The sequence below is a fragment of the Giraffa tippelskirchi genome, chromosome Y, assembly GCF_054371585.1.
Source record: "Giraffa tippelskirchi isolate mGirTip1 chromosome Y, T2T-mGirTip1v1.2.pri, whole genome shotgun sequence".
In the NCBI taxonomy this organism is placed as follows: Eukaryota; Metazoa; Chordata; class Mammalia; order Artiodactyla; family Giraffidae; genus Giraffa; species Giraffa tippelskirchi.
In genome coordinates, this window is record NC_137290.1 from 23,942,010 (window position 1) to 23,965,934 (window position 23,925).

At 42.2% G+C, this 23,925-nt stretch overlaps 1 pseudogene; it reads left to right on the plus strand.

Moving 5' to 3' along the window:
• Nucleotides 1–208: 208 nt before the first annotated feature.
• Nucleotides 209–23,925, plus strand: part of LOC145537746 (testis-specific Y-encoded protein 3-like) — a 37,579-nt pseudogene continuing 13,862 nt past the window's right edge.

The window sequence follows — 23,925 nt, forward strand, 5'->3', positions numbered from 1 at the left end:
AGTTCAGGTCCTTCCCGCCAGCATATTACCCATGCGTGGTGGCACACGGTTCTGCGCATGGCTGTCTCCCTTTCCCTGCTCATTGGCTGTGGGCAAGTAACCAGTTGGTTGTGCCACGTAGACTGCCACCGGTGGGCGGGCATTGCCGGCTGCCGGCTGTGCTCTCACGTCCAGCTTCTTGGTGGTTCTGGGCTACGGCCAGAACACCATGGAGAGTGAGACGGGGCCAGAGAAATGCGGCAGCACCCCAGGATCCTGGGTCTTAGTTGTGTGCCAAGGTCTTCACGAGAGAGGGACCCTGGGACCTACCAGCACGGTGGGGGCGGCAGAGGCAATGCAGGCCGCAGGTAGTGCACCAGGCGAGGAGGCCGCCCTCTTCTGGGTGGAGGCGGTAGAGGAAGGTGCGGCCCTGGAGGAGGGAGAGTTGGCGGGATTCGGGCAGGAGTTCCAGCTGCTGGTGTTAGACGTCATGGAGGAGGTGGAGGTGGTGGCCTACGAGGAGCAGGAACAGGTGTCCTCGCAGGAACAGGGCCAGGAACATCCAAGCCCCAGGGCCCCCAGGGACCAGCCCGCACTGGAGGCCCTGAAGGCCCTGCAGGTGGAGCTGGATTCTGAGAATAAGAAAGCCCAAAGGGCCCACACTCGCACAACAACTGCCAGAGGCGGAAGCTGAGTCTAGAACACAGAAGTGCCATCATCCAGGGAATCCGTGAATTCTGGGTCGAAGTTGTATCCCTTGGTGTGGTGCTTGTGAAGGTTTTTTTTTTTTTTTTTTAACCTGGGTAATTGCAGAAGCGGTTTAGAGATCTGGCAGTTCTGGTACAAAATGTATTTTTTGGATGCTGGGTATTGGTTACCGTTCTGTGTATCTGTTCCCGATATTCGGTATGATGTCCTTGCTGTTCTGATTAGCACAAATTGCTACTTGGGCTTTACTTGCAGAGGTCCCAATCAGAACTGTCATTAGCACCAGGGACTCTTCAGAGGAAAGGCTTGTCTGGGATCCAGGTCTTCTCTGAAAAGCTGAGTGAATTTGGGGGTGAGGTTCGGTTGTGTAAATGCTCATGCACATAGGAGTGCCTGTACGTAGGAGTGCCTGTTTTCCAGAAGTAACCTATGTTTTAGGAGGCTGAGATGGAGCTTAGGGCCTTTCCTGTTAGGAACAGAACCTCCTCTGGTAGTGCATTCATAGGTACAGCCTTGGGGCTTGTCATGCCTTCATACAGTCTACGTTAACAGAAATGTGAGGAGTTAACTCATCGCAAGTTGAAGTCAGATAGTGCCATTTTACTCTTTAGGCTAGATTTGTCCTTCCAGCACTTTTTTCCTCTAGCATCTAGAGGCTCCTTGACCTAAAGCAGTTTATGAACCACCCCCAAATGTCAGCTATGATGGCTGACCAAGATGAAGACATGCTTCACTTCATCACCAACTTGAAGGTCATGCAGGGGACACTGATAATTGTGGAGGGAAGGTGACTGGGGAGGGGAGAGGGCATGATTTACCCCTGGAAACAGGAAAGGACAGCTCTTCTGTAAAGATGTGTCATACCCACCCACCCCTACACCACTCCCCACACTTTGTCCTGGCAGGTGGAAGAACTCAGGAATCCCACTCATCACTGCAACATCACATTGTCCTTCTGGAAGAATAGGTATTTCCAGAATGAAGTGCTTGTTAAGGACTATCTCATTAATGTCACTGGTAAGAGGCAGGTCCTTGGATTTGGGGAGTGGGGGCAGAAAAGTGTAGGTTGAATTGGAAAGTGATTTAGGTCTTTCTCCCATACTCCTTTTCCTGCAGGATATCGAGCATCTCATTCCACCCTAATTCACTGGAACCAGGGATTTGAACGTAAGGCATACAGCCGCAGGCACCACGACAGCAGCGTTAACTTTTTCAACTGGTTCTTGGACCACAATTTCACAGGATCTGACCGGATTGCTGAGATAGGGCCCCACACGGCCACTGGGCCAGAACTGATGATGTATGTTGGGGTTCTTGGAGGTGCACGGAAGGGCTCAGGGTCTGGCCAGTCCTGTGCTGACCTCCCTCATTGCCCTGACAAAGCGTCATAAAGGATCTGTGGCCCAATCCAGTGCGGTACTATATGAGGAGGAAGGCTCTTCCACGAGAGGTACTGGGAGGACGAGAGGTGAGGAGCCCAGGGATCGAGCACTGGCATAAGTGTTTCCCAGAAACTTGGGTCATTTATTTCACTTGTGGAGAAAGTGAGAGTCCGTGGAATGCAGTGTAACACCAAGGAACGAGGGAATCTGCAAGAGACAGCAGGAGTAGACAACTGTAGTGAAAAACAGGTTCTAAGTAGAGAAGCTTGAGGTAGATGAAGTGTTCTGGTCAGGGCAATGTCACTCCAATTTATATCTGACTCAGCTGAACATCTCTGAACTGGCATTCCATGGCCAACAAGGCTACCCTCAGGCTCCTCTTAAATTGGGGCCCACCTACTATTGAAGTCCCCTTTCTACAAAGGTCTGTGAGCCTTCTTTCTGGTAGGCTGTTCCCCACTGACCATCATTTGATTCCATTTTGATCATCACACTTGTTTCTGGTTTTGTTTTCTTTTACATCTTTTTCACCTGCCACTCTCATTCTGAGAATACTGACCACTGTGCAGGATTATGGAGAATAGTCTTTTAACTTATTTATTTTACCTGGAGGATGATTACTTTATAAAACCATGACGGTTTTTGCCATACATTGGCCAACACGAATCACCCACAGATATACACATGTCCCCCCAAATGCTGAACCCACCACCCACCGCCCTCCCCTACATGTCTTTGTGGGTTGTCCCACAACATGACTTTGGTTGCCTTGCTTCACGCATCAAATTTGCCCTGATCATCTATTTTGCATAAGGTAATATAAATGTTTCAGGGCTATTTTCTCAAATTAACCCAGCCTCACGTTCCACCACGGAGTCCAAAGTCTGTTCTTACATGTCTGTGTCTTATTTGCTGTCCTGCATGTTGGATGTCCAGTACGATCTACGTGGTCCTAAACTCCATATATTTGTGTTAACATGCAGTATTTGTTTTTTTCTTTCTGACTTACTTCACTCTGTTTAATAGGCTCCATATTCATTCCAACTCATTAGGACTGAGTTCAATGCATTTCTTTTAAGAGCTGAGTAACATACCATTGTGTATATGTACCCCAACTCCCTTAACCCTTCATCTGCCGATGGACATATAGGTTGCTTGCATGTCCTAGTTCTTGTAAATAGTTGTACGGTGAAGAATGGGGTACGTGGCTTAAAAACCTGTATGCAGGTCAGGAAGCAACAGTTCGAACTGGACATGGAACAACAGCCTGGTTCCAAATAGGAAAAGGAGTATGTCAAGGCTGTATGTTGTCACCCTGCCTATTTAACTCTATACACAGAGTACATCATGAGAAACGCTGGGCTGGAAGAAACACAAGCTGGACTCAAGATTGCTGGGAGAAATATCAATAACCTCAGATATGCGGATGACACCACCCTAAACCCATGGCTGATTCATGTCAATGTATGGCAAAAACTATAACAATATTGTAAAGTAATTAGACCCCAACTAAAATAAATAAATTTATTAAAAAAAAAAAAAGAAAGTGAAGAAAAAGTAAAGAGCCTCTTGATGAAAGTGAAAGAGGAGAGTGAAAAAGTTGGCTTAAAGCTCAATGTTCAGAAAACTAAGATCATGGCATCTGGCCCCATCACTTCATGGGAAATAGATGGGGAAACAGTGGAAACAGTGTCAGACTTTATTTTTGGGGGGTCCAAAATCACGGCTGATGATGACTGCAGCCATGAAATTAAAAGACACTTACTCCTTGGAAGGAAGGTTATGGCCAACCTAGATAGCATATTTAAAAGCAGAGACATTACTTTGCCAACAAAAGTCCATCTAGACAAGGCTATGGTTTTTTTCAATGGTCATGTATGGATGTGAGAGTTGGATGGTGAAGAAAGCTGAGAGCTGAAGAATTGATGCTTTTGAAGTGTGTTGTTGGAGAAGACTCTTGAGAGTCCCTAGGACTGCAAGGAGATCCAATCAATCCATCCTATGGGAAATCAGTCCTGGGTGTTCATTGGAAGGATTGATGTTGAAGCTGAAACTCCAATACTTTGGCCACTTCATGTGAAGAGTTTACTCATTGGAAAAGACCCTAGTGCTGGGTAGGATTGGCGGCAGGAGGAGAAGTGGACGACCGAGGATGAGGTGGTTGGATGGCATCGCTGACTTGATGGACATTGGTTTGAGTAGACTCCTGGAGTTGGTGGTGGACAGAGAGGCCTGGTGTGCTACAATTCATGGGGTCGCAAAGAGTCAGACACGACTATGCGACTGAACTGAACTGAGAGAGGAAATGTAAAAGTTCACAGACTCTCTCTCCTGGGAACTGACTTGAAAGATTAAAGCTGTCTTTAGTGTTGTTGAGAGAGGATAGGTTGACATATCTGTGTCTGTGTCTCTGTCTGTTTTGAAAGGAAACCCCCGATTTTGAGAAGCTTATGATGGAGTGTCCCCCTTTACCTAAAATAGAAAATCTAAGAAGGTGCTTCACATGAAGATCAATGGCCAGCTAGTTCTCTCGGACAGGAAAGTAATGAAGAGTGGTCTGGTGGTGAAATAGATCGAGAGGGAGAAACAAGTAAGCATGAAATAATTCCGAAGGATAAATAGAAAGCATCAACCGTATGTGTCTGTGTATTGTTTGGCCAGGTCCTCAAGACAAATACTTCAACTCCATGTAGGGTCTCAGTTTAAGGCGTGGGAATTACCAGACCATGGAGAGTTGTAGAGGGGGTTAAGCCATATGTTGGGGTTGTGTCAGGGGACACAGTTCTTCCTGTGGGGCGGGGTTGGGGAGGAAGGAGAAGGAAGAGCAGGGGCCATTAACTGTGGGTCTGGCAACTTCACAAGGGAAATGTGGATGTTCATGGAAAGGGTCTGGTGAACAAGGGCCAGAGATTGAAATAATGGAACACAACTTTATTGGAAGGTGGTGTCCCAGGTATCATCACTGCTGGATATCATCAGGCATTTTAAGAGTACAGGACAAGGAAAAAGCCTTAACATTCAACTCACTATGAACCACATAGCCTTCTTGTGTATATGACTGCACGGTTCAGCTTTGCTGAGAGTCATCTTCCCAGAGCTAGGGTTCCAGGTAACATCTTAGGGGATGGGGGCATAAAGTATATGGAGGGGCTGTGACCCAGGGTGAAAGTGAGGGGGTGGGAAGGCAGTCAGGATATTAGTTTCTGGCAAAAGTGACCAGGGGAAAAGATAAATCGCCAGGAAACAGACAGACAAACAAAACCAGATCCCATCATATATGTTTGAGCTCATGTGAACTCTGTTCTTTTTTCCAGGAACTCAGTTTAGGTACAAAGTCTGCAGGGGCAGAAGTCAGGGGAATGGGGATGTTAAACAGGCAAGGTCCAGCCTACCGAGCCGTGCACTCTGTGTCCCATGATGGCTCAGCGGTTAATCTCCTTTTTTCCAGGAAGGCTTAAGCTCTGTGCCCAAGGCCCTCTGTCAGGACTAGGTGTAGAAATAACATTTTTCTCACGAACCCTCTGGTGACAGTGTCTCTTCCTTGCTGAATGGCTCAGCACAGACTGTATAAAACCACAAGGGACATTCTTCTGGGGCTTTGTCGCTACTCTGCGGGCCAAGGGCCAATGGGAACACCTGGAGAATACAGAGCTCACTGAGGGACTGGTCAGAACTTAGGGTGGCCCTTTCCAAGTAGATGGCTGCTTTTCAGAATCATGTCCACCTCTGGATTGGGCAAAGGACAGACTGGCACAAAGGGAGTAGGGAGAGGTCAACGTTTGCCCACTCGCCCCAGATACAATGGCTCCAATGTGCGCTTGCCTGAGGGTGATATTTCTGTCTCACATGGAGTTCTCACTCCAAAAATTGTCTCCCGACAGCAGCATCTCTTTTGAGGGCAAAGGGTAAAGAATGAACGTCAAAGTTCATGGGTTCATGGATGCCCCCTTCAAGGTGCACTGAATGAGATCTCCTGCTCAGGGCCAACTTTTGCATTTGACTATCTGCACCCCAGTATGCCCCTTCTGCAGAGGAGCATCTACAGTTCCAGAAGGCAAGGCTTGGCCTTCTCTGGGTGCTTTCTGTACAAGCAGCCCAGCAAACAATGGAAACATGTCTTCTTACTTTCTTAATCTGTAATCTTCAAAGAATCCTTGGGGCTCCGGCAGGCTGGTACCTGTGTTTCTCAGCACCAGTTCAAAACAAAACAACACAAAGCAGAAACTAATGTGTAATAACTCTGCTGTGGGTGTGGGATGGCATATTGGTGCATGTGTTTGGGGACCTTAGACTGGGCTCATTCTAGTTATCCACATTCAGAAGTTTTAGTAAGGCACTGCAAAGAACTTAAAGACAAGAAGAGTTAAGGACAGGGTGCCCCAACGCCTAATATCACCTGTCTTCAGTACCAGTGATTCAGTACCAGGGGTGGCTTTAGCTCTAACCTGTCCTGAAGTGAAGAGTGCAGAGATAGTCATGGATCGGTTAGTAAAACTGAACTGTGCATCGTTGACTTGATGGTCATTCTCTGGAAACTTGCCATGACATGTGTCCCAGTGTCTTTCGGGCTTTCACTTGGGCCCTAAGATCTAGGTGCTATTAGATTTGACTGCACACTTGGACGTGTTGTGTAAGGTTTTCTTCCACTGAATATCAATGCGTGTGAGACTTGGCGGGTTACTGATGATTTCTTGAGCATTCTGGCTCAATCACCCTGAGCTGCATTTGTTTCCTGTTCCCTGGATGTGTTCATGTTTTCCTCTGTTTAGAATGAAGATTGGGTGTCTCTGTTGTGCCTGCCCTTGAATGTGAGTTGATGTTTCTTCCTCTGGGTCTGCCTATGCCTCCTGTCTTCTTTGATATGACATCCATGCCTGTGCCATTATACACAGCTCTGCTGCAATAGCTGTGTCAGTTCTTGCACGGCCCTATTCAACATACGTGAATTGTGTTGCTTGTATTCACTTTTGTTTTTTAAGTTTGTGTGTCTTTGTCAGATTGTGTGTGAATTGGATGATTTCTTTCATTCCTGGATCAAATGTTTCCAACATCTTGACTTGTGACTTTTTTTTAAGAGATACACGATATTTGTGAACAGCAAGAAATGCTTTATCACAGGAATAGTTAACAGTGACCCCCGTTTGGAAACAGCAATGCCCACACACTTACAGAAATGCCCATGGGGCAAGAATATCACTCGTTGAAATGAGAATATTAATTAGGATCACAAAGGGCAAAGATGTTGCAGGAATGCATCTGTCAGAAAATATTTGATCTGTCAGGAGAGATTTGGGGTTGACTTGTTAAGTGTTCTATAAACACTGCTGCAGGAAAGAAGGACATTGACTATTACCACTTCTTGCAGTGATCGTTAACCTGGCATTACCCATGCAGAATTTCTTCATGATTTTAAGTGAAGCATCACTCAGGCAGTAAGAGTTGGGACTTGCCTTTCTGTGAATAGGAATTTGTTAAAGAATTCTTGTCCTCAGTGACCTGCTATAGCCTGGGCAAAGGGGGTGCATGATCAATTTCAAGTTCAAAGCCCCTTGCTATTTCTGTGCTTTTTCTGGAAGGAAAGCACAGGGAATGGAATCATGCCACCATGATTGGCACTGTGAACCAGTCTGTTGTGATGGGAGTAGAGAACACAGGCACACGTCACTCAACCATCCACAGTGAGGACTTCCAACCCTGCCAACCTCTTTGTAAGTCAGCCCCCTCATGAGCAAATCCCATTCACCTTCCAGGATGTATCATAGAAGTAGAAGAGGACGCTGATTTGATCAACTAGTGAGTGAAAAAAATAATAATAACCGGGCCAAGAAAAGAGGGGTGCTTACCAAAGTTCATTATACTGGACAAGTAAACAATTAGCGGCACATCTGTGCAAGTTTCTTTTCAGGATTGTTTGTGTGGGGGGGTAGGTGGGTGGGAGAGCATGCACACACATGTGCTGACACAAATGTGTGTGTGAGCTGTCTGAGCTGGTCTGGCTGGGGGATGGAAGAATGGACACTGAAAACGTGAAAGAGCTTGTGTAAGGTAGAAAGATCATAGGGCAGCAGAAGCACTGACACCACGGAAAAAAGCCCAGGGGCCTCACCAACAGAGCAAGCTGGAAGTGTAAACAGGCATGTAAATGTAAACATGGATGCCTGATCAGAAAGGAGAGGCAGAAACGAAGCACCTGGGCGCAGTCAGGGAGGATACGAAGGAGCAGAAAAATGAAGCGGGCCAGATTCCCAGGCACAGAAGAGGGGCTCTGCACAGCCCCTAGGACACCCAGCTACAAAGGGTTTTCTGTCCTTCTCAAGTGCAGGACCATTCTATCCTCGACATGACCAGGCATCTGAGCACAGCTTGCCCTTTTCTGTAAGGTTTGGGAGACTGGTAGCACTGTAGCAGAAGCACCTGCTACATGCAGAGTTTGTCAGTTTGAAACATCACTCCTTAAAAGGGTGTCTTGGGTTGATCCTCTTACCCCTCCTAGTCCCACAGGCCTGGGCTGATGGGGTAGGCTGGGCTGTGTTCTCACCTGGAGGCTGGGTGAGAACAGAATCACTGTGAAAGGGCCTCTGTACAATAAATGGGCAGACTTCAATTCCTCTGACAATGGAGAGCCGTGGCCCTTGGTGGGGCACTATCCTTAGCATCTCTGTATAAATTTCTCTCAACAGAGAGAATTCCATGTGTGTATCACATTTTGACATGAGGGCAAAAGTGTTCTACGTGAAGCATGGAACTTGGTATTTCACATCTGAATACATGCATGTAGATTTCCTGAATGAAATACAGAATTCTCTGCATTTCATCTGTGAATATCTCACCACACACTTTCCAAATTGAGAATGAAATTCCCCATATTTTACAGTATGAAAATGTATGCACATATTAAAACATAATGTGACACACATGAGAAGCAAACTACTAAACGATAGAAAAGATAAAAGATATACTCTCTCTATATATCCTAGCAAATCAGTTCATGACAAAGTTTCCAAAATAATGAGTAGTCCTCAAGTAAGACCTGATGAAAACCTTTGTCACACTTTGTCCTAAATTCACCTGGTAACTAGGAGAGCTCTCAGTGCCTGTTAATTTGCTTCACACACAAGAAAAAACTGGTCATCCTTTTATGAGTGTATGTGGTTTTGAAATGAGACATTCTCTCAAGAGATTCTGTTAACCTCCACAGACTTGAGAGATAAGGTGTTACTGTAACTAAATACCCCTGTACCCAGCAACCTTGGGCCAAGCAATATCGAAACATTAGAGTTTAAAGCAGAGTATGTTTTATTGCAGAGCCATGCAAGAAGTGTGGCTTATGCCTTTAAAAACCTCAATCTACCTAAAGAGACAAAGGAGATACATATAGAAAACTATAAAACACTGATGAAAGAAATCAAACAAGACACAAATAGATGGAGAAATATACCATGTTCATGGATCAGAAGAATCAATATAGTGAAAACGAGTATACTACCCAAAGCAATCTATAGATTCAATGTAATCCCTATCAAGCTACCAGCGGTATTTTTCAGAGCTAGAAAAAATAATTTCACAATTTGTATGGAAATATAAAAAACCTCAAATAGCCAAAGAAATCTTGAGAAAGAAGAATGGAATAGGAGTAATCAACCTGCCTGACTTCAGGCTATACTACAAAGCAACAGTCATCAAGACAGTATGGTACTGGCGTGGAGACAGAAACATAGATCAATGGAACACAATAGCAAGCCCAGAGATAAATTCATGTACCTATGGACACCTTATCTTTGGCAAAGGAGGCAAGAAAATAAAACGGAGAAAAGACAATTTCTTTAACATGTGGAGCTGGGAAAACTGGTCAACCACTTGTAAAAGAATGAAACTAGAACACTTTCTAACACCGTACACAAAAATAAACTCAAAATGGATTGAAGATCTGAACGTAAGACCACAAACTATAAAAGCCCTAGAGGAAAACATAGACAAAACACTTTCCGACACAAATCACAGCAGAATGCTCTATGACCCACCTCCCAGAGTAATGGAAATAAAAGCAAAAATAAACAAATGGGAGCTAATGAAACTTAAAAGCTTTTGTACAACCACAGAGACTAGAAGCAAGGGGAAAAGCCTACCTTCAGAATGGGAGAAACTAATAGCAAATGAAGCAACTGACAAAGAGTTAATCTCAAAAGTATACAAGCAACACCTGCAGCTCAAGTCCAGAAAAGTAAGTGAACCAATCAAAAATTGGGCCAAAGAACTAAACAGACATTTCTCCAAAGAAGACATACAGATGGCTAACAAACACATGAAAAGATGCTCAACATCACTCATTAGCAGAGAAATGCAAATCAAAACCACAACGAGGTACCATCTCACACTGGTCAGAATGCCTGCCATCCAATAATCTACAAACAATAAATGCTCGAGAGGGTACGGAGACAAAGGAACCCTCTTACACTCTCGGTGGGAATGCAAACTAGTACAGGCACTATGGAGAACAGTGTGGAGGTTCTGCCATACAACCCAGCAAACCCACTGCTGCGCATATACACCGAGGAAGCCAGAACTGAAAGAGACATGTGTACCCCAATATTCATCGAAGGCCTGTTTATAATAGCCAGGACACGGAAGCAACCCAAATGGCCATCAGCAGACGAATGGATAAGAAAGCTGTGATACATATACACAATGGAATATTACTCAGCTATTAAAATAAATGCATTTGAATCCCTTCTAACGAGGTGGATTAAACTGGTGCCTATTATACAGAGTGAAGTAAGTCAGAAAGCAAAACACCAATACAGTATATTAACAAATATATATGGAACTTAGAAAGATGCTAACGATAACCCTATATGCGGGACAGCAAAATAGACACAGATGTATAGAACAGTCTTTTGGACTCTGTGGGAGATTACAGGGGTGGAATGATTTGGGAGAATGACATTGAAACATGTATATTATCATATGTCAAACCAGATCATATGCCATATCGTATCATATGACAGACCAGATTCGATGCATGAGACAGGGTGTTCGGGGCTGGTGCACTGGGAGGACCCAGATGGATGGGATGGGGAGGGAGGTGTGAAGGGGCTTCAGGATGTGGAACACATGTACACCTGTGGCGGATTCATGTCAATGTGTGGAAAAACCACTTAGATATTGTAAAGTAATTAGCGCCCAATTAAAATAAATAAATTTATAATAAACAATAAAAGTTACCTGAAAATGAACTAATTAGATTTTCGTAAAAAAGAAAAAAAAAAAGAATGCTCTAGAGCTAACAAGTCCTGTGAACTGAACTTCATTCGTCCCATTCTGTCCCTTCAGTCTGGGCTAGTCATCAGGTTTTTTTGTTTGTTTGTTTGTTTGTTTGTTTGTTTTTTGACTACTGAAAAGATGGAGTAGATTTTCTTCCAGTCTTTACATCTACTTAGACATAATCTTTCACATTTTTATTGAATGAAACAATATATCTGTTTCTATTAAAATATTTATTGTTAGCAAAAACCAACCAAACAAACAGCAAAAAGGAAATTGGTGTCCAGATTTTCACATGAGAAACAGAGATAATGCCATCATTCATGCAGGAAAATATGCACCCTGATTTTCAGATGTGAAATATAAATAAGTCCGTATTTTATGTAATGAAAACTGTGCTGTGATGTAGATGTTGGAAAATTTGAGAAATTCATATTTAATATAGGAAAATGGATGCCCAGATTTTCTGATGAGAAATACACAGAATTTCAAAACTTCATGTAGTAATACAGACATGCAGATGTTCATAAATAAAATACTGAGTATTTCATATATCATGCCCCCAAAAAATTGCTTTCACAGTCTCATATGTGACATATACAGATGCACATTTTTCATATGGGAAAATCAAAACCTAGAAATACAACTGTTACTTCAGAGATTTATGCAATTCATGTAGAAATATTGGCACCCAGATTTTCATGTGTGAAATATGGATTATTCCATATATCATGCAGGGCAGTCTTCACCCAGATTTTCAGAAATGAAATCCAGAGAATTCCAAACTTCAATAGGGAAATCTGTGACCAGATTTTCATATATGAAATATAGCTCATTCTATATTTGACTGTCTGGCCCAGATGTTAATTTGCGAATCACGGAAAATCCCGTATTTTGTATGTCAAAATCTGACACAAATATTCACATGTGAATAACTGACATTTTGTATCTCACATGAGAAAATCTGTCCCCAGATTTGCAAATGCAAAATATACAGAATTCCATATTTCATACTGAAGAGCTTCATGCAAGTTTTCTTGGGTGAAATACAGAGAGTTTCACACCTCAAGCATGAAAATCACTTTATGAATGAAACAGAAATTTCCATATTTCTTTAGGAAAATCGATGCCAAGTGTTTCAATTGTTAAATATACAGTATTCTGTAGTTCAGGAAGTAAAGTCAGTACACAGGTTTTCAGATGAGAAATATGAAAAATTCCATATTTTGTGTTACAAAACGTGACCTTATTTATTGCCAATTCCATGTGAAATACAAGAATTTCATATTTCAGGGGAAAGTGCTCTGTGCCTTGAGTTTCAAATGTGAAAGTAGAGAAATCCATATTTCATGTAGGAAAATCAGTGCCTAGACTTTCATTCATGAAATATAGAGAACTGCATATCTCATTTGGAAAATCGCGACCCAGATTTTCCTAAATGAAATATAAAAAGTTCCTTATCTCATGGATTAGGTCTCTGCCAAGATTGTTTTTTTACGTGAGATATAAAAGTCTATCCCACAAATGCAGATGCTGAAGAAGCTGAAATAATCAGTTCTTATGAAGACTTACAAGACCTTGTAGAGCTAACACCAAATGAAAGATATCCTTATCATTATAGGGGGTTGGATTTCAAAAGTAGGAAGTCAAGAGGTACCTGGAGTGACAGGCAAGTTTGACCTTGGAGTGAAAAATGAAGCAAGACATGGACTAATCAAATTCTGTCATGAATTGCACTGGTCATAGCAATCATCCTTTTACAACAACAGAAGAGACGACCTTACAGAAGGATGTCATCAAATGGTCTCTGCCGATATCTGATTGATCATCTTCTTGGTAGCAATCAAGTGGGAAAAGCTGCATACCGTCAGCAAAAACAAGACCTGTGGATCGTCATCAGATCATCATCTTCTCATGGCAAAATGCAGGCTTAAACTAAACGGGGAGGAGTTGGGGTGGGGTGCAGAGGGCAGAACGACTAGGCCAGCCAGGTACAAATTGAATCAAATCCCCTCTGAATATGCAGTGGAGGTAACAAATAGTTTCAAGGGTTTATATCTAGTAAAGAGAGTGTCTCAAGTACTGTGGTAGGAGGTCCAAAATATTGAACAGTGAGCAAACCATCCTGACGAAAAATAAAAGCATGAAGGCACAGTGACTGTCTGAGGAGGGTTTACAAGTTGCTGTGGAAAGGAGAGAAGCAAAAAACATGCGGAAAAGGCAAAGGTACCCCAACTGAGCGCAGAGTTCCAGAGAATAACAAAGAGAGACAAACAGGGCTTCTTCAATAAACAATGCAAAGAAATAGAAGAAAACAATAGAAAGGAAAGACTAGAGATCTCTTCAAGAAAATTGGAGATATCAAAAGAACATTTCATCCAAAGATGGCCATGATAAAGGACAGCAACAGCAAAGACCGAAAATAAGTAGAAGAGATCAAGATGAGATGAAAAGAATCTACAGAAGTGTAGAAAAACAGGCCTAAACGACTCAGATAAGCACGATGGTGTGACCATTTGCCCAGAGCCCGCCATTCAGGAGTGTGAAACCAAGTGAGGTGATGGAGTTCCAGCAGAGCTACTTAGAGTCCTAAAAGACGATGCTATCAAGGTGCTGCACTCAGATCAATTCAGTTGAGTTCAGTCGCTCAGTCATGTCCGACTCTTTGCAGCCCCATGAATCGCAGCACACCAGGCCTCCCTGTCCATCACCAACTCCCGAAGTTCACCCAAACCTATGTTCATTGAGTCGGTGATGCCATCCAACCATCTCATCCTCTGTCATCCCCTTCTCCTCCTGCCCCCAATCCTTCCCAGCATTGGGGTATTTTCCAATGAATCAACTCTTCGCATGAGGTGGCCTAAGTACTGGAGTTTCAGCTTGAACATCAGTTCTTCCAATGAACACCCGGGACTGATCTCCTTTAGGATGGACAGGTTGGATCTCCTTGCAGTCCAAGGGACTCTCAAGAGTCTTCTCCAACACCACAGTTCAAAAGTATCAATTCCTCGGTGCTCAGCTTTCTTCACCATTCAACTCTCACATCCATATATGACCACTGGAAAAACCATAGCCTTGACTAGATGGGCCTTTGTTGGCAAAGTAATGTCTCTGCTTCTAAATATGCTATCTAAGTTGGTCATAACCTTCCTTCCAAAGAACAAGTGTCTTTTAATTTCATGGCTGAAATCACCATCAGCAGTGATTTTGGAGCCCCCAAAATTAAAGTCTTTCACTGTTTCCACTGTTTCCCCATCTATTTCCCATGAAGAGATGGGAGCAGATGTATGATCTTAGTTGTCTGAACGTTGAGCTTTAACCCAGCTTTTTCACTCTCCTCTTTCACTTTCATCAAGAGGCTCTTGAGTTCTTCTTCACTTTCTGCCAAGGGTGGTGTGGTCTGTGTATCTGAGATTATCACTATTTCTCATGGCAATCTTGATTCCAGCTTGAGTTTCTTCCAGCCCAACGTTTCTCATGATGTACTCTGCATATAAGTTTGATAAGCAGGGTGACAATATACAACCTTGACGTTCTCCTCTTCCTTTTTGGAAGCAGTCAGTTGTTCCATGTCCAGTTCTAACTCTTGCTTCCTGACTTGCATACAGGTTTCTCAAGAGAAACTTCAGATGGTCTTGCATTCCCATCTCTTTCAGAATTGTCCACAGTTTATTTTGATCCACACAGTCAAAAGCTTTGACATAGTCAATAGAGCAGATCGATGTTTTTCTGGAACTCTCTTGCATTTTCGATGATCCAGCGGATGTTGGCAATTTGATCTCTGGTTCCTCTGCCTTTTCTAAAACCAGCATGAACCTCTGGAAGTTCACAGTTCACGTATTGCTGAAGCCTGGCTTGGAGAATTTTGAGCATTACTTTACAAGTGTGTGAAATGAGTGCAATTATACGGTTTTTAAGCATTCTTTGGCATTGCATTTCTGTGACATGGGAATGAAAACCGACCCTTTCCAATCCTGTGGCCACTGCTAAGTTTTTCAGATTTGCTGGCATAACAAGTGCAGCACTTTCACAGCATCATCTCTGAGGATTTGCAATAGCTCAACTGGAATTCTATCACCTCCACTAGCTTTATACGTAGTGAGGCTTTTAAGGCCCACTTGACTTCACATTCCAGGATGTTTGGTTGTAGTGAGTGATTGCACCATTGTGATCATCTGGGGCGTGAAGATCTTCCTTGTACAGTTTTTCTGTGTATTCTTGCCACCTCTACTTAATATCTTCTGCTTCTGTCAGGTTCATACCATTTTTGTCCTTTATCGAGACCATCTTTGCATGAAAAGTTCCCTTGGTATCTCTAATTTTCTTGAACAGATTGCTAATCTTTCCCATTCTGATGTTTTCCTCTGTGTCTTTGCATTGATCACTGAGGAAGGGTTTCTTATATCACCTTGCTCTTGTTTGGAACTCTGCATTCAGATGCGAATATCTTTCCTTTTCTCCTTTGCATTTTGCTTCTCTTCTTTCCGCAGCTATTTTTCAGGCCTCCTCAGAAAGCTATTTTGCTTTTGTGCACTTCTTTTCAGTGGGGATGGTCTTGATCCCTGTCTCCTGTACAGCGTCACATACCTCTGTCCATAGTTCATCAGGCACTCTGTCTATCAGATCTAGTCTCTTAAATCTATTTGTCAATTCCACTGTATAATTATAAGGGATTTGATTTAGGTCATACATGAATGGTCTAGTGGCTTTCCCTACTTTTTTCAATTTAAGTCTAAATTTGGCAATAAGGAGTTCATGATCTGAGCCACAGTCTTCCCCCATTATTTTGTTTGTTTGTTTGTTTTGCTGAATGTATAGAGCTCCTCCATCTTTGGCTGCAAAGAATATAATCAATCTGATGTCAGTGTTGACCATCTGGTGATCTCCATGTGTAGAGTCTTCTCTTGTGTTGTTGGAGGAGGGTTTTTGCTATGACCTGTGCTGCACTCAAGATGTCAGCAAATCTCGAAAACCTAACAATGGCCACAGGCCTGGAAAAAGTAAATCCTTTCCCCAATTCCCAAGAAGAGTAGGACTAAAGAACATTCAAGCCACCATATAATAGTGCTGGCCTCCCATGCTAAAAATTTATGCTCAAAATCCTTCATGCTAGGCTTCAGCATTACGTGAACTGAGAAATTCCAGATCTTCAGGTAGCTTTAGAAACAGCAGAGGAGCAAGAGCTCAAGTTGTCACCATTTGCTGGATGAGAGAAATAGCAAGTTAATTCCAGAAAAACCTCTACTTCTTTTTCACTGACGACTCTATACAGTCTTTGATTGTGTGGATCATAACAAATTGTGAGAAACCCTTAAAGAGATGGGAATACAGGACCATCTTTTACCTGGATCCTGAGAGACCTGTGGGCAGGTCAAGAACCAAGCATTAGAACCACGTATGGAAAAAGTGACTGGTTCAGGATTGAGAAAGGATGACAAGGCTGTTGATTGTCACCTTGTTTATTTAACTTAAGCACATAGCACATCATGAGAAATGCCAGGCTGGATGAGTTACACCTGGAATCATGATTGATGGGAGAAATGTCAACCATCTACAATATGCATATGCATACCACTCTAATGATAGAAAATGAAGAGGGACTAAAGAATCTTTTGATGAGGGTGAAGGAGGACAGTGCAAAATCAGGCATAAAACTCAGTATAAAAACGCAGATCACAATATCCGTTTCCATCACTTCATGGCAACTAGAAAGGGGAAACGGGAAAGCTGTGCCAGATTTCCTCTTCCTGGGCTCTAAAATCGCTGCAGATGGTGACTGCAGCCATGAAATTAGAAAACAAATGCTTATTGGCAGGAAAGCTATGATACACCTAAACAGTGTGTAAAAAGCAAAGCTATCATGTTGCTGACAAAGGTTCGTAGAGTCGAGGCTACGTTCTTTCTAGTAGTCATATATGGTTGTGAGAGATGAACCACAGTGGAGGCGGAACGCCAAAGAACAGATGCTTTTGAACTGTGGGGCTGGAGAAGACTCTTGAGAATCCCTTGGACAGCAAGGAGACCAAACCAGTCAATCTTCAAGGCAATCGACCCTAAATACTCATTGGAAGGACCACTGCTGAAGCTGAAGCTCTAAAACTTTGTCCACCTGATGCGAAAAGCAAACTCCCTGGAAAAGACCCTGATGCTGGGAAAGACTGAAGGCAGAATGCAAAGCCAGAAACAAGGATGAGATGGTTGGATGGCATCACCGATGCAGTGGATATGAACCTGGGCACACTCCGGGAGATAGTGGAGGACAGCTCCACACCCACGGCTTCACAAAGTGTCAGACACGACGTGGCCACAGAACAACGATGTGGAAGTTTCCTAATTTCATTCTTTTACCTTTAGCTGTCAAGATTTTCCACCATCACTTGTAAAAGAGATTGTCTTTTTTCCATGGAATATTGCTGCCTCCTTTGTCATAGATTAGGGGACCCATTTGGGCATGAGATTATCTCCAGGTTTTCTGTCATGTTCCATTGCTCTATATTCCTGTTTCTGTGTTAGTTCCATACCACATTGATTACTACAGCTTTGTAGTATAGACTGAAATCAGGGAGTCTGAATCCTCCAGCTCTTGTTTTTCTCTCTCAAGGCAACATGGTTCTTCAAGGTCTTCTGTATTTCCATACAAGTTGAAAAACTTTTTTGTTCTACTATCTGTGAAAAATGCCATTGGCAATTTCATAGGAATGGCACTGAATCTGTATACTGCATTTTATAGTGTAGCCATTTTCACAACGTTTTTTCTTCCAGTACATGAGAATCGTGTATCTCACTATCTCTTTGTATCACTTTTGTTTCATCCATGCCTTATTTTTTTCTGTGCACAAGTTTGTTCCCAGCCTAGGTAGGTTTGTTCCCAGAAAATTTTCTTTTCTTGTTTCCATGGTGAATGGGATTGTTTCCTTCGTTTCTATTTTTTTGTTGTTGTTGTTATTTTATAGAAAAGCAAGAGTGTTCTGTGTGTTATCTTTGTATCCAGCTCCTTCCCTAAAGTCCTGGATTAGTTCTAGTCATTTCCTGGTGGCATCTTTGGATTCTCTGGGCATAGTATCATGCCATGTGCAAACAGTGACAGTTTCACCTCTTCTTTCCCAGTTCGTTTGAAAATTGTTTTCTTCTTCTCCTCTGATTGCTTGCAATTGGAGTCCAGAGACGATGCTGAATAACAATGGTGAGAGTTGGCATCTTTATCTTATTCATAACATTAGGGGGCATGCTCTCAGGTTTTTACCATTGTGAATCATGTGTGCAGTGGATTTATTCATATATGGTTGAAGAAGGTTCCCTGTGATCCCACTGCCTGTACATGTTTTTGCATATACCCATCATGAATGGGTGTTGAATGTTGTCAAAAGTGTTTTCTGCATCTGTATCCTGAAGAGTTTCAAGGCCTCTCCTTGGAAAACTTCGTTACCTTTCAGTGTTCTTTCTTCCTTTCGCCTCCTGATGCAAAGAGCTGACTCAGTAGAAAATGTCCTGATACTGGGAAAGATTGAAGGTAAAAGGAGAAGTGGTCAGCAGATGATGAAACGGTTAGATAACATCACCAACCCTATGGACATGAATCTGAACAAGTTCTGGGAAATAGGGAAGAGAAGTCTGGCAGGGTAGAGTCCATGGGGTTCTGAAGAGTTGGGTATGACTTACTGACTGAATAACAACACAAATTCTCTCCTGTGATTGATACTACTATTCATTCTTGACTACTTCCTTTTCTAATGCACTTCACCCTATCCATACCTCAGTGTTGTTAATTTTACCCCTTATCATGCTTTAGATTCAGCCACATATCATTGTCTTTATTGACACTCACCTGGCACAAAATGTGCAGATTTCTCAACTGCAGATGACTCAAGGGACTGCAATTCATTCTCTAGCATCCACGTATGTTCCTCGGACACTGTCTACCTTGCTACAATCAGAGAAAATTGTCACTCACCAGCTAAGCCATGTGATGGAAAGCAAGATCTTGAGAAGAGCCTATGAGGACTCTGGATTCTACCTTATTCTCAGTCTTCACGTTGTTTCTTTAAGTCTATTCTTCAATCACACCGACCTTTCAATCTGTGCTCTTTTCTTCTTAGTCTCACCATCTGGGCCTATGCCATTCTACTGCTCCCCTTGGTTTCTCTTGTCTGTTAATGCCTATGAGATCTTATTTTAACTTCCTCATGCAGCTTTTTCTGACTTTACAGATTGTTATTAGACTACTATTTTAGATTGACCTGTTCAATGCACTTTGATAGATTGTCTTCTCTGACTGGAATAGACGATCATCTCCCAAGTCTATTTCGCTTGGGATTTTATTCAGTTGTCTTCTGGAATAGAGGTCTGTGTTTGAAACATACAACCTAAATAGTGGAATCGATAAGAAACATGTTTAACCTTACTATTCTTGATAAACTCTGGACTTGAAGACAGATTATTAAGATCCTATCCCTTGAAAAAAAGGAAGTATATTGTTTATAAGTTAAAACCACCAACTTTGGGTGTCCATCTCAAGATCAGCTAAAAAAAATCATCAGCTTCTAAGAAAAGCTTGTCTTTCCATGACTTATGTGGCCAAGGAACATCAAAAAGGAAAAAATAAAAATAAAAACATACAAACAAAGTAATCTCACAGGTCTGTACAAAGGATAGTAAATAGCAGCAGACAATGGCATTTCACCGTAAGAGAAATTGAGGCTAGAGTATGAATATTTTTCCCGTTCCTTTTCTTGACGAATGGTAGTTGTTATTCTGTGGTGGGAATGTTTTCCATCAGATTTCCTAAAAGCAGAGCCCATCTTTGTTACTCAGAGGACTCAATGGTGAGGGTTTTCCAGAAGAAATGGAATGAGGGAAACAGGGTATAGCAGAGGGGAAACAAAATCTAATGTCAAGCAGAGACCAAGTTACACCAGGCTTTATCTCACTTTGTATTAAGACATTTACTTCCGTGTCACTCAGTCCAAATCTCACCCACAGATGTGGGAATTTCACCTCTTGGGTGAGGAAGCTTTCATATGACCAAAGGCAATTTTCCAGAACAGGAAACTTTTCACAAAAATTAGTGGCCAGGGTTTATGGAGTTGAGGGATGCCTAGTGAAAGTAACCTGAGTGGTGCACTATAATAAGTATAGTCTGGTGTGTTCTACCCAGCAGGCCACACTGCTTCTCGTTTTTTACCGCTGGTCTTCCTACTTACTGTATGCCTGAAACAGAGGCTACCACTGACCCTTGGACCACTAAAATTTGCCATGAAGCAAGCCACATCCACATATTATAGGAATTAGAAAGTGTCAGTTGCTCAGTGGTGCCCAATCTTGGCGACCTCATGGACTGGACCCCACCAGGCTCTTCTGTCCATGGTATTTTCCAGCCAAGAATACTGGAATGGGTAGACAGTTCCTTTGCAAGGGGATCTTGACAAATTGAACCTGGGTCTCCCACGTTGCAGGCAGATATCTTATTGTCTGAGCCGTGCACATCAAGGACAAAGAGAATACCAGGTATTTCACTGACTAGCCGCCATACTCAAAGTCCAAGTCCAGGGTCCAATTGTCCTACTGAATGATTCCTTTAATGGTTGCTGCTAGTAATCCAGGCTCTAAAGTCAAAGAGAAAGTTGCTCAGGCATGTCTGAGCCTTTGTGACCCCATGGACTCAGCAGCCCATGGAATCTTCTAGGCCGGAATACTGGTGTGGGTAGCCTATCCCTTCTCCAGTGTATCTTCCTGATCCAGGAATTGAACCGGGGTCTCCTGCGTTGCAGGCAGATTCTTTATCAACTGAGCTATCAGAGAAGCCCAATCTTGGCAGTAAGGCCAACCTCTAAACTGCATGTCCTATTACAAAGTGATGTGCACAGAATTAGATAAGTACAAGTAAGAAGGCTTCTAAGGAGCAAAATGACCAAGTGGTTGCTATTGAAAATATCTCTATATGAAAGAGTTTAGAAGTTCCAGGGAGATGTCTTGATTATGAAGCTTGCAGGGAAAGGAAAAAATAGAAGACAGAGCTTTGCAGGCCCACATTCATTCCATAATTCAGCTCTAACAGCTTAAATAGTGTCTATCGCATACACTGTTCTCTGAGGCAGAAAAGGTTAAAGCTTAGAGTTCGGCAACTGGCAATCTGATCCAATTGCTAATCTAATCCACGGACCAGGAGCTGACTGCGGCTCAGATCATGAACTCCATTATACTCTTTGCAGCCAAAGATGTAGAAACTTCATAGAGCCAGCACAGAAAGACCAGAAGCTCTCTGTGGCTCAGATCATGAGCTCCTTATTGCCAAATTCAGACTTAAATTGAAGAAAGTGGGGGACACCACTAGACCATTCAGGTATGACATAAATCAAATCCCTTATGATTATGCAGTGGAAGTAAGACACAAACTGAAGGGACTATATATGATACACAGAGTGCCTGATGAACTATGGATGAAGGTTCATGACATTGTACAGGAGACATGGATCGAGACCATCCCAACAAGAAAAAAAAAATACAAAAAAGGAAAATGGCTGCCTGACGAGACCTTACAAAGAGCTGTGAAAAGAAGAGAAGTGAAAAGCAAAGGAGAACAGAAAATATATACCTATTTGAATGCACAATTCGAAAGAATAGCAAGGAGAGTTAAGAAAGCCTTCCTCAGTGATCAGTGCAAAGAAATAGAGGAAAACAATAGAATGGGAAAGGCTCGAGATTTCTTCAAGAAAATCAGAGATACCAAGGGAACATTTCATGCAAAAATGGGCTTGAAAAAGGACCAAAAATGGTATGTACCTTACAGAAGCAAAATACATTAATTAGTGGTGACAAGAATACACAGAACTGTACAAAAAAATCTCCATAACCCAGATAGTCACCATGGTGTGATCACTCACCTAGAGACATGTATCCTGGAATGTGAAGCCAATTGGGCCTTAGGAAAAGCACTGTGTACAAAGCTAGTGGTAATTATGCAATTCCATTTTTAAATCCTAAAAGATGATGCTGTGAAAGTTCTGCACTCAATATGTCAGCAAATTTGGAAAACTCAGAGGTGCCCACAAGATTGCAAAAGGTCAGTTTTCATTCCAATCCCAAGGAAAGGCAATGCCAAAGAATACTCCTTGCTTGGGCCTACAAAAAACACTACACTACACTTGCTTTCACCACAGCTCACAGTCAGTTGTTTGGCTTTACTGCACACAAGAGAGCACACCCAAGTTTTTTTGGTAAAAGTATTGACTTCTAAGTGTGTGTGTACCAAAGAGGGATACAATACTTTTATTTCAAGAACCAAGTAGACTTATTGATGTAACTTGTTTGTGTAAAATTTCTTGAGGAATGAAATTTTGCAAGTTTCATATTTGTGGTTTCTATTTAACTAAGCAGCCTATATTTTAGGTTGATATAATTTACTTCGTAGTAAAGTAAACACTGGCTGAGTGTTACCCTTTAACTGTTAGGAAACCAGTGATGTGTGATGTCACTGTTGCTCAGATTGAGAAACAGTGATGATCTGTGAGGATCTAGAGAGATTAGCTTTGTAGTGTAGTCATGCATTATTTGAATTTGCACTGTGTAAAATCAGACAAATTAGAAAAGTATCTGCAGAATGATTTCAAATGGCACGTAGTATTTTTCAGTAATTAAAGATGTGTTTCCTAAAGATGCATCAGTTGGTTCAGAAAACTGCATTAGATCTCCTTCATGATATCACACAATTACTGGGAACTTGATCTTGAGGTCTCTGATTGAAGAAGATCCTTTTCAGGTTTTGTCTGAAGAATTTGTGATAAAAGAACCATGTTATACATTTTCTATCTCTGATCCAGGTGAATCAGATGACTTTCCTTCACTCACATTTCCTCAAAAACGTTGGAATATAGTTGAAAGTGATCAGCTTAAATCTATTTGTTGGGGTGGGAGTGACCTTTCTATAGCCATCAATGAAAAGACGTCAAGAAAGAGCTCTTCACGATCAATGAAAAGACGTCAAGAAAGAGCTCTTGACTCTTTGCAACCCCATGGACTGTAGCCTACCAGAATTCTCCGTCCATGCGATTTTCCAGGCAAGAGTATTCGAGTGTGTTGCGTTTTCCTTCTCTAGGGAATCTTCCCGACCCAGGGATTAAACCCGGGTCTCCTGCGTTGTAGGCAGACGTTTTAGTGTCTGAGCCACCAGGAAGGCCGCCTCACAAGATATCTAAAACCGATAATATGAAAAATTTAGTACAACAGCTTAAATTTTATGGGTTTAGTAAAATACGACAAACTTTTCAAAGATCTCCTTCAGTAGCTGACTTTCTGGCAGAAAAAAAAAATCTCTGTTTTGAATATGGTGTTCATATTTTTTTTCACTTAGTTCAGCAATGTATGAGATTAATCCATGTGACCCAGTGAGTGTGTTCACATGGGTACTTAAAACTGACTTTAAAACTGAGAAAACATGTTATTGACTTTTGTTTTCTTTTTTCTTTTTCTTTTCTTTATTCTTTTTTTAAGTTGAGAACAGCTGGATATCAAAACATTTGAGATCTCAAAAATTTCCTAGCAAGTTTCAACAAGACACAAATCTTGAAGCCACTGAAAGTGGAACTTACTGTAGATATAC